The sequence below is a fragment of the Lissotriton vulgaris genome, chromosome 3_1, assembly GCF_964263255.1.
Source record: "Lissotriton vulgaris chromosome 3_1, aLisVul1.2, whole genome shotgun sequence".
Lineage (NCBI taxonomy): Eukaryota > Metazoa > Chordata > Amphibia > Caudata > Salamandridae > Lissotriton > Lissotriton vulgaris.
The window spans coordinates 352455682-352471581 of NC_141689.1; the positions used below are offsets into that span (position 1 = coordinate 352455682).

At 44.5% G+C, this 15900-nt stretch overlaps 1 protein-coding gene across 1 annotated transcript in view; it reads right to left on the reverse strand.

The window, feature by feature from the left end:
- C9 (complement C9) overlaps positions 1–15900 on the reverse strand; it is a 212190-nt gene that overhangs the window by 61980 nt on the left and 134310 nt on the right. The window lies entirely within an intron of this gene.

A 15900-nucleotide genomic window follows, 5' to 3' on the forward strand; every position in this document is an offset into this window, starting at 1 on the left:
AGACTGTCCTCTCGCCCAGACCTCCTGCTCAATACATATCTATCCATACAGCACACACCAACTTGGAAGCCCCCTGTCCTCAACCTTGCATGCTCCTTAACTGTAGAGCAGCAGTTTAACACACCACAGACATTGCGGAAACTATACTCGCTGAAGAAATCAACATCGTTTTCCTCACTGAATCTTGGCTCAATGACCACTCTACCCCCATTTAGACCTACTCACCCCTCCAGGATACAATATCATCAGACTCGATAGACCGATCAAAACAGGTGGCGGGCTAGCTAGCATTCACAATGAAGGAATACAGATTACCACATTAAAACCTACAGAATACCTGACTCTTGAGTACCTGGGTGTTGAACTTACAATCAAAGACAATGCACTATCAAATTTCACACCATCTACCATGCTCTGGGTGATCGTGCCCTCTTGGCCGAAGAACTTACCAACCTAATAACACAATTCTCCATAACAGACACAAAAGACGTGTTCCTGGGTGACTTCAATATCCACTGGAACAACCCTGGAGACAACACAGTCCAAAACCTCTCCAACCTGCTTGAAATAACCAACCTCAAACAACTCTGCAATGAACCAACACACACCAAAGGAGCAATCCGGATGCTATTATTACCAAAAATGAGCTAATCTCTCTGAGATCGATTTCCCCCGTTGACTGGTCTGACCACCACCTCATACTGTTTATTATTGACTCACACATCAGACAACCATCAACACGATCTGACAAACCTCAGCACGGGACAAGGAACATCAAAGGAGTCCCTATAACCAAACCTGAATCCAGGATTCATGCCCATCTACAGCTCCAGCCTTCCAGTGTGATGGCCGATGACCTTACAGCTCACTTTAATTCAACAATGACGGAGGTATTAGATCAAGTAGCGCCCTCAAACACAAACATGTGAGATCTACCAAATCTAAATCTTGGTTCAACGTGGATCTTAATAATGAAAGACGACAACTACGGCATTCGGAAAGGACATGGAGACTAAATCCTTCAACATTACACCTAGCGCAACTTAGTTCTACTCGGTCGGCATATAAAAAACATATTTTCAGAGCAAAGGACCCTTTCTTCCGCATCCAACTAGACCGAGCGAAGACTAGACCGAGAGAACTCTTCAACATTGTTAAAAGTCAAACAAACGGCTCATCGCTACATGAAATAAAAGCCAGCAAGGCTTGATGCGAAGAAATTGCCAGCTTCTTCACTGATAAAGTCACAGAAATTGAGCAAGCCTTCATCCAAACCTCTAACCCTCCTTCCCTCACAACCTACCCACTTTTAATCACTCTTGACCAAACAGAACGAAATCATACCAAGGACAACAAAGTCCACCTACAACTGAAAAATTAGGCTAGTTGGTCGGACTTTGAACTCATGTTGGAAAACGAGGTCTTCGATATAATTGCAAGCTTAAAGCCTACTTTCCACACTATGGACCCCTCCCATCCACAGTAATAAAAAAACTCAACCACACCATTGCCCCATTCTGGACAAAAATCATCAACTCCTCTCTCACATTAGGTTGTGTCCCGGACTCCCTTCAACTAGGACAAATCACACCCATACTCAAGAAACCAGGGGCCGACCCTAACGATCTCAACAACCTCAGGGCTATCTCCAACCTCCCATTCCTAGCTAAAACACTTGAGAAGTATGTTCTCCAACAACTTAACAAACATATTGGGGATTTCAACCTCTCAACACCTCTCAATCGGGATTCAGGAAAGGTTGTAGCACTGAAACAGCTATGCTCAACATTTCAGACGATATCCACAGAGCCTTAGATGAAGGTGAAGCTTGTCTCTTCACCCTTATTGACCTATCAGCGGAATTCAACACAATAGATCATTCAGCTTTACTTGAGACTTTGAAGAGGCGCTCTGGCATTACCAGCATAGTACTAAAATGGTTCACCTCCTTCCTTCAGAACCGTTCGCAACACATTAAGATTAAGCCCTGCCTCTCTAGACCAACACGAGTCACACTTGGGGTCCCGCAAGGCTCGATCCTCTCACCATCCCTCTTCAATCTCTTCATGGAACACCTCACAATCATTCTGAAACTAGCAGGAGTGAGATACCACCTATATGCAGATGACACCCAAATCTACTACAAAATCAAATCACCCAGTGCATCCAACACCTCAATGGCACACGAACGAAGATCCAAACTTGGTATAACGCAAACCACTTAAAGCTGAACCTGGACAAAACTGAATTAATACTGTTATCTCCAAAAAGTTACCACTGACCAATCCATGACTGTCTCAAGAATCTTGATGCCCTAAACTGCTCCCTCGTCCTATCCGACTTGGTAAAGTCACTAGGCATTATCCTGGACAAGAACCTATCAATGTAGGACCACATCAAAATCTCTTCAAAAGGTGCGCTTTACTCACTAAAACACCTCAAGAAAATGAAACCTTTCATTCCCCAAGAAGAGCTCAAGACAATAGTAAAATCCGTTGATCTAATGCCATCCTAATAGGGACCCCAAAAGCTCACCTAGCCCCACTAAGGTCAGTCCTTAACATGGCAGCTCGACACATAACTGGTGTACAAAGATTTGAACACATCACACCAAACCCTAAAATCCCTCAACTGGCTTCCCATGGAGATGTATCAACAAAGTGGCCTGCATCACACACAAAACCCTTCATTCACATTACCCCAACTACCTAAACTGCAAACTGGTAAAATCAGGAAAATCTAGAACTCTGAGAAGCTCCAATTCACTTCTTCTCATCCCCCCGAAAGTGAAAAAGAAAACCACTTAATGCCGATCCTTTTCTGGTAACATTTCCAGGATGTGGAATGCACTCCTTATAGACCTCAGATGCTACCCCTCCTTCTCTTGCTTCAAAGGGACCTGAAACTCCTTATCCTCAAAAAATACTTTACCGACCAAGTCAACTAACCTAAACTTCAATAACCTAGCAGACTACCCTCTCACATGACGAGCAAGGATAGGTGGTTATTTGAATGTTTCAACCACCCGCATTCTCTCCCTCCCCTGCAATGTATGCCAAATTATTATGTTTTTGCTTTAATGCAATTTTTCTTGCCTTTGTGTATGTAAAGCGCTCTGATACCCACGGGTCAAGCTAGCCCTGTATAAAACTTTAAAAATATTAAAAATAAATTATAGTTTATCCTGTTCCAGCGTCCAGCATAAAGAGATTTGATAGAAAGAAAGATGCCTGTCCACCAGTATGACATCCACTACTTTGGGGGCAGATCGAATACAGTCAACTGCAACCGCTCAATCTCCATGCATGGAGGTGTAGATTGCACAGGCCGGTGGCATGACCCTGCCCTGCTGCAGTGATGAAAGTTCTCGCGAAATGACGTAGGCTCATCTACATAAACTGTGGGTACCACTCTCCAGGCCCAATTTGGAGCCTCTAGGATGGCTTGTGCCTGGTTGCAACTGATATTCACCAGAACGCAGGGCATGAGAGGCAGCAGAAGGAGTCTTGTGCTACACTCGAGATGGAAGGAGTATGCTTGGGAACAAAAGCACACATAAGTGTTGACACTGCATGTTCTCAGTGGTAGCGATTAAATTGAGTCAGAGTTTTAATCACTGATGGAAGGTGCCCTGCACCACCTGCGGGTGTAGATGCTTTTTGTGATCTGTTAGATGTCTCAGGCTGAGTTTGTCCACCCTTGCATCTACATTTCCCACCACTTGCTGTATGATGAGGGAGATGCCCAGATGATTCAGCCGGATCCAGGAGGTGCAGGGCCTTCGGCCACACAGCCCAGGGCTCCATCCCACTCCTGCTTATTTTATTATCACATGACAGTGGTGTTGTCAGTGAGCACCTGAACCAGCCTCCCTTGATTAATGGCAGGAAGTCTTTCAATGCCAAGTGAAGGGCTCTTAACTCCAGCAGGATGATGTGAAGACAGGTCTCTGCCAGAGATCACAGTCCTCTTATCTCCCCCTCTTCCAGATGACCCCCATAACCCAGCAATGACATGTCTGTCACCTCGTCGGGCTTGGCAGTGAAGTTAGAGAAAGTGGTCTGTCTCTTTTGCAGATCTTGTGCAGTCTACTCCAAAACCTGGATGGAATCCGAGAGGTTCCCTTGATGCTGAGCACACTGAGCCTTCAGATCCCACTGCAGACTCAGCATGTGCCATCTGGCAAGGTTGACTAGTAGGATGCAGGAGGTCAATAATCCAAGCAGCCTCACTGCCACCCTCCATGAGACCCAGGACCGAAAACCGAGACTGACATATTGGAATCATAGCCTGAATGTCCTGGACTTGTTGATCCTAAGGGAAGGCCAAAAAGTGTACCATATGTAGGATGGCACAGATGAAAGGTAGCTTCTGTGAAGAAATGTAAGGCAGTTCGATGTCATCTGGAGGTGCTGTATGACTGACTGTAGTGACCCCCCTTACAACAGCCAATTGCCATGAAAAGGGGAAGACTGCTACGCCTGACTTTTGACTGTGAAAACCTGAGGGGCACTGGTGAGGACAAATGGAGCATTGCAACCCAAACATGCTTGTGGGCCGCTTTGAACTGCAGGCAGCACCAATGGGCTTGCAGGATGAGAATATGTAAATAAGTATCTTACAGGTCCAACACTACCATGCAGTCTTTTGGATCCAGGGCAGAAAAACATGGGATAGCATGGGCATCTTAAATTTTCCCCTCCACAGGAAGAAATTTAGAGGTTAAGAGAGATCTAAAATAGGGTGAAGGCCTCCACCCTTTTATGGCACTAAGAAATAATGGGAGTAACACCCATTTCCAAACTCCGCTGCGGGAAGCATCTCTATGGCCGTGTGAAAAGGATTGTGAGCGGAGTTCCAGGAATTTTAAGATGGCCGCCACAGGTTGTCTCCAGGCTTCTCTTCTGCACTCCCAAGCATGACTGAAGAAGGCGCTGACTGAAAGGGCGCAAAAGCGAAGATGGATGAGAGCAGGAAGATGACGGAAAGGCGGAGAGGGGGGTAGACGCATGAAGCAAAGCGACAAGTGGCGGCCCTGGGGACGTGGAGCAGAGGTTCCAGAGGAGAAGCAGTGGTGAGAGAGATAGCCTACAAAGCATACCACTGCGCACACCTGGTGACATAAGGCAAGAGGACGCTGTGGTCTGTACCACTATGGGTCAGGTAACAGGCCATAGCACCAGCCAAGTGTTATTTTATGCGGTTACTGAATGGAGGCAATAGCACAGTGTCTTGACACTTGGTGGTGGCAGAAAGGGGTGTGGTGAGGTCCACAGAAATGCTTGTTAAGTTCACTGGGTGAACTGGGAAAGGCACTGGCCTCACCAGAAGGCTCATTTTCACAAAGGCACACTACACTGTTGGTTGGTGGAGGGGAAAGTGCAGTACAAGTATTGTGATAATCAAGACCTGTTTTGTTTTCTTTTGTTTCCTCCCAAGGGTCGGATGTTTACATCAAGGGGACTTCCTTGAAAGGGGATACACACTGAAAGGAAGTAAGTTGCCTTAGGAGTGACGTAACTCTGTGAAGGTTTCAATTGAATACCTTCTTATTTTCCCATGGTTATTCTTTTCACCTGTAGTCCTTATATCATAACCTTGTTATGAGAGGTGTCAGGTGTCAGTAGTGGGATCTCGGTCTGTAATCTCGGGCTACAGGTACAGTCACGATGGAACAAATGGTACAACAATTGGCAGAGGGACAGATACACTTACAACTGATTATGGAACGGCAGGCAGCACAACAAGATAGGGAGAACTTGAAAATTGGTTTAAAGTCCCATCTCACACTAGTTACTGAAAAACAGCAGACACACTATGCAGCATTTTTAAAACTTACAAATGCCCTTGTGAGTTCAAAATTACATCCCAACTTTCCTAGCTCTGTCTTGCAATAATATCAGCTAGAGAAGACCTGGACTTTTTATTTACAAACTTTGAAAGGGTTGTTACAAGTGCCTCCTGGCCACCTGAACATTGGGGACAATATGTTGCTCCCTTACTGTCAAGAGAGCTACAAACTGCCTACCAGACCACCAACACGTTGGGTACCACTCCGTACGAAGGCATTAAGGAAATTATTCTAGAAAGTCTGGGGTACGATAGCGAATATTATAAAACCAACTTCAGGAAAGAGAATTGGGGACTTACGTATAATTGAGGCTCCCTGTTTTCAATTTTGCAGATCAATACAATTAGAAAAAACATTTATTTTCCTTTTTGTATTTATTTTAAAATCGTGATAAAAACAGAAATTGGATTTTTTAATGTCTGATTCTAAATGCGGTCAGTCATGACTGCTTAGTAAATAGTTGTGTGGATTGACAGATAAGGGGTTAAAAAAATAAAGGAATTTTAGCAAAGAGGTTTAAACAATAGTAGATATGGCCAACCTTGATATTAATATGCTCATGTTTTCATATACATGCATTGATTTACCATTTGTGGGTGTTCATATCATTAAACCTATCAGGCGTTCGAGTATGAATGCATATTTATAGGTGATATAAATATGGAAATATACTAGTTTCAACTTCCTTTTTTCACAAAGCCCAAAATGAATAAGGTAACGTACATCAAACATTAGCAAAAAGAAATATGGATAAATACAGACAGAAATGTCAAAAAATAAATACCATAAATAAAGAGCCTTAATGATAATCCCCAGCATTGTACTACTGTATACAGGACTTGGGGAATAGATGGTTAAAACAAAGCACATCTACCTTAGATGAGGTCATTTAAATGTTATACTTTGAACAATACCTAGATGCCCTACCACGATCTACGAGGGCATGGATCAAATATCACCCTAATGTCAGAGTTACAGGAATAATCAAGCTAGCCTGTGCTCACCGCAGATCCTTTGATTTTACACCTAGCTAAAGTAGGAGTCAGCCTACCCTGAACCCCACTTGGAAACGACAAATAAGGCCCAGTCAACATCTCCCGTTGCAAAATAAAATACTGATTACAGGACCTGTGAGGGAGGTAGGATCTAGCCCTCAGTGTTTCCACTGTTCTGAATGAGGACATATAGCAAGCAATTGTCCTAAAAAAGCACCTGCACCTGAACCTTTGGAAGTAGGTTTACTAAGGGGCCAGGTGTTATACATGAAGGAACGGCTAAGTCCTATTGATGAAGAGTATCGCAAAACAGACAGAACGTTAACGCTTTTTTATTGATTCAGGGTGCCATCATTCGGTAAGCAAAAGGAAAGTAGCTATTACCTGATCTCATGTGGATAGGAAGGTTTACTCTACAGCACCTATAGAAGTTAGATGAGGAAACTAGTCGGAGATAATAGAAGCGGGGGCTCTTCCCAATGTGGCCGAGGACGCCATCATTGGTACTGACCATCCCCAATTTTCTCAGTTGTTGTTTGATGAAAAGGGAAGCAAAAAAACCAAGTCAGATAAACACATTGATAAACGGTTGTTTTAAGGGAATCACCAGAGCAATTTACCGTTTTTATTTTCTCCCACAGTAAACTATGGGAACTCACAACCTAGTTTCAGGGCCGCCTAGCGGGACGATTGCGATCTAGTTCTGGTGTGGGCTCAAAGTACTGCAGAGTAACAGGAACAGGTAGTCTTGTAATCTTTTTGTCAAGAAAGGTTTATTGCATTGCACAGTTAACAAGGGAGAATAAAGAAAAGTGCAGTTAATAGTCCCCATCACTTTTAAGAACAGGGTCTAACCCTAGCCTATTGCTAGGTTGGGAGTGGACACTGTTGATCTGAAAAGACAGAGGAATATCTACGAAGATGATTCTGTTGGCCTCATGCATACTCGGATATTCAATGATATTGTGCCTCGTGTACCCGCTACAGTTAGTCAATCCTCCTAAGGAACCAAAGGCTCCATTACTCCCGCTCCTTATCATTGACCTACTGTTTAAACGGGTTGGAATGGATTTAGTGGGACTACAGATACCGTCCTCCAAAGGATATCAGTATATATTAGTTCTAGTTGACTACGCTACCAGAAATCCGGAGGCCATAGCCTTAACTAGTATGACGACCACTGTGGTGGCGCGTACCATGGTGGAATTTATTTCTAGGGTGGCGTTTCCTGTGGAAATATTGACAGATCAGGACACACCGTTTATGTCCCAACTCATGTCCCAGGTCTGTAAGATATTAGGTATTCATCAAATCCAGACCTCTGTATACCAACCCCAACTGACAGTCTGGTTGAGCGCAACAATTGCATAATTAGGCCCATTAAAAAACAAATTGGTCTTTGATTCAGGGAGCGATTGGGATAAGAAGATCCCTATGGTCCTAATTGCTATCAGATGTCACATCCAATCTTCTGCTGGGTTCTCCCTGTTTGAGTTAGTATTCGGTAGACAGCCACACACATTGCTTGACATGGTAGTGGAACAATGAGAAGAGGAAGAAGGTGAGGGTAAAAACCTTGGAATACACAGCACAGTTCACAAGTGATGTCACTACTCTCTGGGAAAGGTCCTGGAGAACATGAGAAGGACCCAAGAAAAGCAGATATCAGGGTACAACAAAAGAGCTGCACTTCACAAACTCAAGCAAGAAGAGAACTTTTTGATCTTGTTACCCTCCTCCGATAAGTTGTTGGCCATGTGGCAGGGTCCCAATGCAACATAAGTCGAGTACTTCCAGTGACATACCGGGTAGCGGTGACAAACAGAAAACACAGGGAACAAATCTTTCATGTAAACCTTCTGAAGAAGTGGGAAGAACCCTATCAAGTTCTCCAGAGGCTAAGTCGCTATTGATCACCAATTTCCATCATCATGAGAGTAGCTTTCCACCAAGGGACCATCTCCCAAAAGCAGAAGAGGTAAAGCTAGGACCCTTAATCACTCCTGAACAACAAAACCAGTTTTGAGAGTTCCTCCAGAAGTACACAGATGTATTTTCAGGAAAACCAGGGAGAACTGTCCTCATACATCATGATATTGTAGTAGAAAGAAAACCGGTAGTTCACTTACGGCCATACAGAATACCAGAGGCCAGAAGAGTAGCTGTAGTAAGGTAGAGGAAGTTAATGTTGCAGGATGACATCATAGAGCCCTCCCCCAGTTCCTGATGTTCCCAAGTTGGGTACCCAAATCAAATTGCTCCCTTCGATTTTGTATTGACTTTTGTCAGCTAGACAGTATATCGAAGTTTTATCCATACCCCATGCCACGAGATGATGAACTGATTGAACAGTTAGGCAAGGCGAAATATCTATCTACTCTTGATCTCACTAAAGGGCATTGGCAAATCCCACGACTGAAACAGCTAAAGAAAAGACCCCTTTCACAACTCCGTCAGGCCTTTATCAATTTACATTATTGCTCTTCAACCTCCATGGAACTCTTATGACCGTTCAAAGATTGATGGTCGAGGTTCCGTGGCCCCACTGGAAGTTCACTGCCGCCTACTTAGATAATATTGTAATCTTTAATTCAAACTGGAGAACTCACCTTCAACACTTTGAAACTATCTTCTCTTCGCTAAAAGAGGCTGACCTAGTAATAAACACTGAAAAGTCTACTCTTGCCACAGATTCCATTTGATATTTAGGACACCAGATTCATTCAGGCTTGATTCGGCCTGTTGGCATAGTGCAAGCAATCAAAAACCTACCTAGACCCCTATCACAATGAGAGGTTAGGTCCTTCTTAGGTTTTGTCAGATACTACAGAATATTAATTTCACAATTCTCAGGCACTGCCCATCCACAACCAATCTGCTGAAAAATGTACAGCTACTGAAAATTAAATAATGGTCCTCTGCCCACCAACAAAGCTTCGACAAATTAAAGGAGATCTTATGTCATGACCCTGTACTGTTGTGTTCTGACTTTCAAAAACAGTTTGTGGTACAAACTGATGTGTCAGGCAAAGGTCTGGGTGCAGTTCTCTCACAATCTGATATGGAGAGTCTGCTTTGACCAGTTGTTTAAATTAGTCGGAAACTTTTACCCCGGAAACTGCACTAGCGAGACAGTGTCTAGCGATTAAATGGGCTCTTCAATCACTTCAATATTATTTTCTGGGACATAGCTTTGTTCTTCTGATAGCTCATGCTCCCCTTGTCTGGTTGGTCCACAACAAACATTTTAACTCTAGGATTCGCTAGTGGTTTTTAGCACTCCAACCTTTTTCTTTTCGTACTCATCATCGGGCTGGCCGACTACAGTCCAATATTGACTTCTTGTCCTATGCCATCTGTTCTGTATTGCCAATTGGCCATCATTAGTTGGGATTGCTGTGAAAGAGATGGTGAGTGGAGTTACAGGAATTTCAAGATGGCCACCACGGGTGGCCTCAAGGTTTAGGACAGCGTGATTCTAGTTTCTATTCGACACTTGCAAAAGTGACCGAAGATGGCGTCTCCCCTAGAGGGCACAAAAGCGAAGATGGAAAAGATCAGGAAGACGGAGGAATATGACAGAAATGCAGAGAGGATAGGAGATGTGAGAAGAAGAGTGACAAGTGGGGACAAAACAAAGACAGACAGATTGGCTACTTTCCTTGACGGCGCCCCTTGGGACGGGGAGCGGAATATCCAGAGGAGGAGTGAAGGCAAGAGAGACGACCTACAAAGCACGAGACACACCTGCAACCTAAGGCAAGAGGGCGCTGTGGTGTGCACCACTACGGCTCAGGAAATGGGCTATAGCACCAGATAAAAGTAATTTTATTCAGTTACTGAATGGCGGCAATAGCATGGTATCTTGACAATTGGTGGTGGCAGAAAGGGGCTGTTTGGTAAGGGCCCAAGAAACGCATGTTAAGCTCACTGAGTGAACTGCGAAAGGCACTGGCCTCACCAGAAGGCCTATTTTCACAAAAGGAACACTGTATTGTTGGTTGGTTGGGGTGAAAGTGGAAGACAAGTATTGTGATACCCAGGACCTGTTTATTTTTTGTTTCTTCCTGAGAGTCAGTCATGTACATCAAGGGGACTTGCTTGAAAGGGGAGACACAGTGAAAGGAAGTCCCATGGTGACAGCAGCAAGATACTAGTGAAGTAACTAGGTGACTGTTCCAATTAAATACCTTCTTATTTTCCCTTGTTTATTCTTTTCACCCATAGTCCTGATATCATTCCGGGTGTCTAATAAACAAAAAGTACTCAACTTCACTACTTGGGTTGTATTCCGTCCTGTAAGCATGTTACAGGCCCCTTTCCCCAAAACATACTCAACTTCTTTTAGGAAAATGAAATAAATAGTCCTCTGAAAGCTACTCTAATGAGGGTGGAAGCAGCAGCAGAATGGAAAGAAATGGTAGGGCATAGCCTCGCTGGACTGTCTGTTGGATTTTATGGCTTCCCACCTGTGGAGAAAATGACTGATCCTGCCTGCTATAAGGTGGTCATTTACTATTAAGGGCAAACTAAATTGGCTTGGAGCCAGTTGCCCGAGGTGCTAGGGACTGGGAAGTTCTCTGCCCCTTCAGGCCTGGGTGTGGTCTGCTCGAATCCCTACTCCGACCCCATAACAACTGGGGTGCCTGCTGTTGGGCTGATGAGCATGAAAACTATCTGAAGGTGAAGTTCCCAGTGCTGCCTTATAAAGGGCAGAATTGCTGGGGATATTGTTGTGCAGGTTTGGAAGGACTGGGGAAGTGCATGGTAGCTCTACTCTCTTTAAAGCGTTCAAAGGTGGAGTCAGACTCGCCTCAGAGGAGAGACCTGTCAAACGGCATATTCATGAGTAATGCTTAAACATCACCCAAAAAGCCACTGGATCTCATCTACGCGTGGCATAGGATCACCATCCTAGTGCCAACCGCTCTGCCTAAACAGTCAGCCGTGTCAAGCCTTGACCAGATAACATACTTGGCCACATCCTGGCATCTTGAATGATCTGTGCCAAATTGGTGCAAAATTCTTCTTGGACTACTGGTAATAACCCTGCAACCAAGTCCCATAATGCATGAGAGTCTCTTCTTAGCAAACAGCTGCTGTTGACTGATCTGAGGGAGAGCCTACTGGAAGTAAACATCCTCCTCCAAAATGCCTCCAATGTTAAAAGCTTTGTGTCCACAGCGGGAGGGTTTAGCAGGAAATGAACTGTGGTGAGGCTCTCTGGAGTAGAACAGCAGTAGAGGTTCAGATGAGGATTGTCCGAGTTGTAAGATGTCAGTGAGGAGGTTGGTATTTAATTTAAAGGAGGGCCGCTCCAGGTCTTAGACTGCAGTTCCCTATCTAATGACCATGGCAAATGAATCCTTCTGTAGAAGGACCAGAGCGAGAAACAAGCCATGTGTCAGGGGAAGCATCTAGCCCAATGGTCTCTTGAAAGTCTAGATAAAAACTGTCATTAACATGGTAGAGAGAATTTGTCCCCAATATCACCATCATACCACTATCACCAAAAGCTGATTGGCTTTAGTCAGAGTATAATCTGAAAAGTTGTTGGAGCACTGGGACATGGCTTCTAGGCCATATTATAAAGTATGGAGGGCTGAACGTGTAGGAACTAAGCTAGAATGCGTCTTTGATCGAGGTTGAGATGGATTAGTTTCTGAGTCAAACAGGACAATGGAATTGATGTCCTTCTCTAGCATCTGTAGCACTGTGTGGGTGTTGACAAAGTAGAATTGGCATGGATCTTGGTGCCAGGTGTAAAGTTGGCTCTGGAGGTGGAGCCAAACCCAAAGCAGGTTTAAGAGGCACAGATTGCACTGAGGGAGGATGTGCTGGCAGTAACTCAACTGGAGGCCTCCACAGATCCATGGGGGCCAAAGATGCAGTAGAGAGAGCCCGAAAGGGTGATGAAGATGTAGAGCATTGCTTCCTTAAATGCCTCATTCTGTTGCTAAAGGACACCCACAGAAACAGCTCCTCGGTAGAGAACTGGCAACGAGACCGTAGGGCAACTTGACGTTCTTTTGACTTCTTAAAGGGAGAGTGAAGAGGCTGGAACGAGGTCTGCTTGGACTTCTTGTGCTTCCTTTTTGATTTTGACTTACCCGAAGACTTGGACTGTGACCGGCCCCTAGAATGGGAACACGTCTGTGTCTTTGACTGGATTGCCTTTGTGTGCATCAGGACACACTCCTCGCATGACTTGGAGTTATGGCCTGACCCCAAACACCAAACACACAGCCCATGATGATCTGTCACAAACATCTATTTGCGACAATCGCTACAAGGCCTAAACCTTGTGGTTTTATATATGGGAAATGTTCCCTTACAGACTGAATAGAAATCTGAAGAGAAAAAAACTCATTAATAGTCAAAAAATATTAGGAGCTTACTCCGGATCTGAATAGCACATAAAGAAAGGAACTGACTTCAGCTTTCTAGGGTGGTGCTTTTATGTGGAAACCACCAAAACGTTTGGGCAGAGTGGAATTGACACAGAGCAGAATGATGCCACCTTCTTGCACGGAGGACCCAGGCTGAAATCTCTTCCGGATCCAGTCTGGCACCAGGGATATTCCAAAAGTGAGGAATCTGCGGATCCATCAGAATTTCATTTACTAAGTACTTCTGCCAATACTGACAACCTAAGCTCCTGCCATTATACACAAAAAACACACCCAGGCCTGAAGGGGCAATTACCCAGCAAAGTGTATTTAATTCTGACACGGAATAGAGCATTAAAGCAGTTTGTTCCATGAAGGTCAATGTTAGATTTGCCTGTAGCAACTTTGATGATCACCTCTTCTGTCAGCAATCATGCTTAGTGAGAATGCACACATTGATTTCCACTCAGATGTTGGCTGTCTGTATTAACATAACATACCTTCTATTGTCCACAAATGTAAGAAAGGTTTTCAAATGTTAGTGAAAAATGGCAATCAATTAAATATGTTCCTTGGATTTCTCATTGGAGTTAGTGCTTGCTACTGAGAAATAACATGAAGGCATAGTCTTCTCTCTCCAGTTTTAGCATTCTAGGCTCAGGGGTATACCACTTTCCATAGGAAGTGGCCATATAGAGGGTGTAGACACCCTAAAGGTAGGTAGCCCATTGGCTACTACCTGTCACTCCCCATAAATTGCGCTAAATTGAATATTTAGGTGGCATCCCTGAAGCCAAGAACTTAGATTCGACGGATCAATAGAAGGACAAAGAAGAGTCACTGCCTGGTGACAACTACAGCAGAACGTTGGACTTTGCCGCAAAACCCTGCCATCCTCAGTCCTCTCTTGACAATCGCAACAGCGTGACTCGTCCTGTGGGCTGGAGAACTACAAAAGCCTTGGGTAGCCTGCCAGCATTTCGAAAACCACCAACAGTCTCCTTTGGAGTAGAGGAGTTATTGCTTTGCAGCTCCCCGGCCTGACTGATGCCACAGACAACCAGGAGAAGGTACTCATGCCCTGGATGGTCAGATGTGTCTTCCCACCTACAGTGAAGTCACCAGTTCCAACCAGAGCCGTGCAGCACCAACCTCCATGGGGACGGGATGCCCTGCACCAAACACTAACAGTGAGAGTCCATTCGGACTCTCACTGCATCAGGACCAAGCAGCCATCGAGGGATGTCAGCATCACAGAGACCCACTTTGAGAGTGGCCCAGCTGCTATGATTTTTTTTCCCTGCCAGCTATTTGTCCCTGACCGGAAGGTGCCTCTTTGTGCACCCCGCTGAGCTGACTTAACCACTCAGCACCTGAGTCGCCCGGCCTGGGTCCTGATGAACTGGCTGTGCCCCCTTGCTCCAAGTCTGCTTTCGACCTAAGCCCCTGTTTAGGAGCCCTCAGATTTGTCTGCAAGTCCCCCTGTGCTGCCTGTTTTAGGTGGCGCCACTTCACTGTAGCACGCCAGATGCCAGCCTCAGCAGTACCTGGCTCTCGGTAGAACCTAGGCGGTTCCCAAAGAACTGCTGGTAGTACTTAGAGCCTTGACCCACTACAACTCCCAACCCTGAAACCAACTGTACCTACCTTCATGCATTCTTGACTTTTCATCCCATAGGATAGCATTGTGCGTAAAAGCGCACAGGTTTAAACATTTTAATTACCTGCGAATATTACTATAGAAAACAGTACTTACCTTTGAATGTAGTTCTTGTTTCTAAAGACTTATATAAAAGAAGTGTTATTTTTCTAATTTGGTCTCGGAATCATTCTTTAAGTGTGTGCCTCATTTATTGCCTCTAGGAGTATAACAAATATTTAGCACTACCCTTTGATAAGCCTGGTGCACTGCCACAAAAGAGAGCGTTAGTATTATCTACTTTTGCCTCTCTAAACCAATTGGGGACCCACTGGACTCGCTGCACAGTGTACTTCGCTCTAGTACTTAATATAGAGCCAGCTTCCTAGAACAGGGATCTGTAAACTCAGAATTTTATGAAGGAAAACTGAGGACTATAAGGTGGATGCTACATCTCTGCAGAATGTCTGGTGGAAGATAACAAAAATGGAGTGAGTGATGTCATCTATTGTCTTTCATGTGGAAAACACACATCTAATGGAGCTGTGATTTTGACCTATCCTGCACACAGAATATCTGATCCATGAGAAGGCTAATGTCCAGGTTGTGTGTTTCATAAAGGTAAACAGTGAATGAGAGTTTTCTGAATCACATTCTTTGTGCTTCTCCAAGAGGTCATAGACATGGACTGAGGTAAATGCATCTGAGCAGATTATTTTAGATCTGCTTAGTGGATGTTTCTATAGGAGTACAGCTTCCTCACCCTCGAGTGCTCAAACTGAGATGCAGGTCCTATGCATGGTTTATGTCTAGTTTCCATGGAATGAAGCAGCCATATATTTTCTCAAGCCTATGAGCTTTCATCTAAGAGATCAGATAAGGAGAGGTTGGGTCTTTCCACCATAAGCCGCGAGTCGATTAGGGACTACAGAGTGAACAATAAGTGGGTTTTTTCTAACCTGCTGAAACTCCTTGGAATAGGCAGTTGTGGAATGTCTTTCAAAGTTCCTCGAAGCACCAGAACAG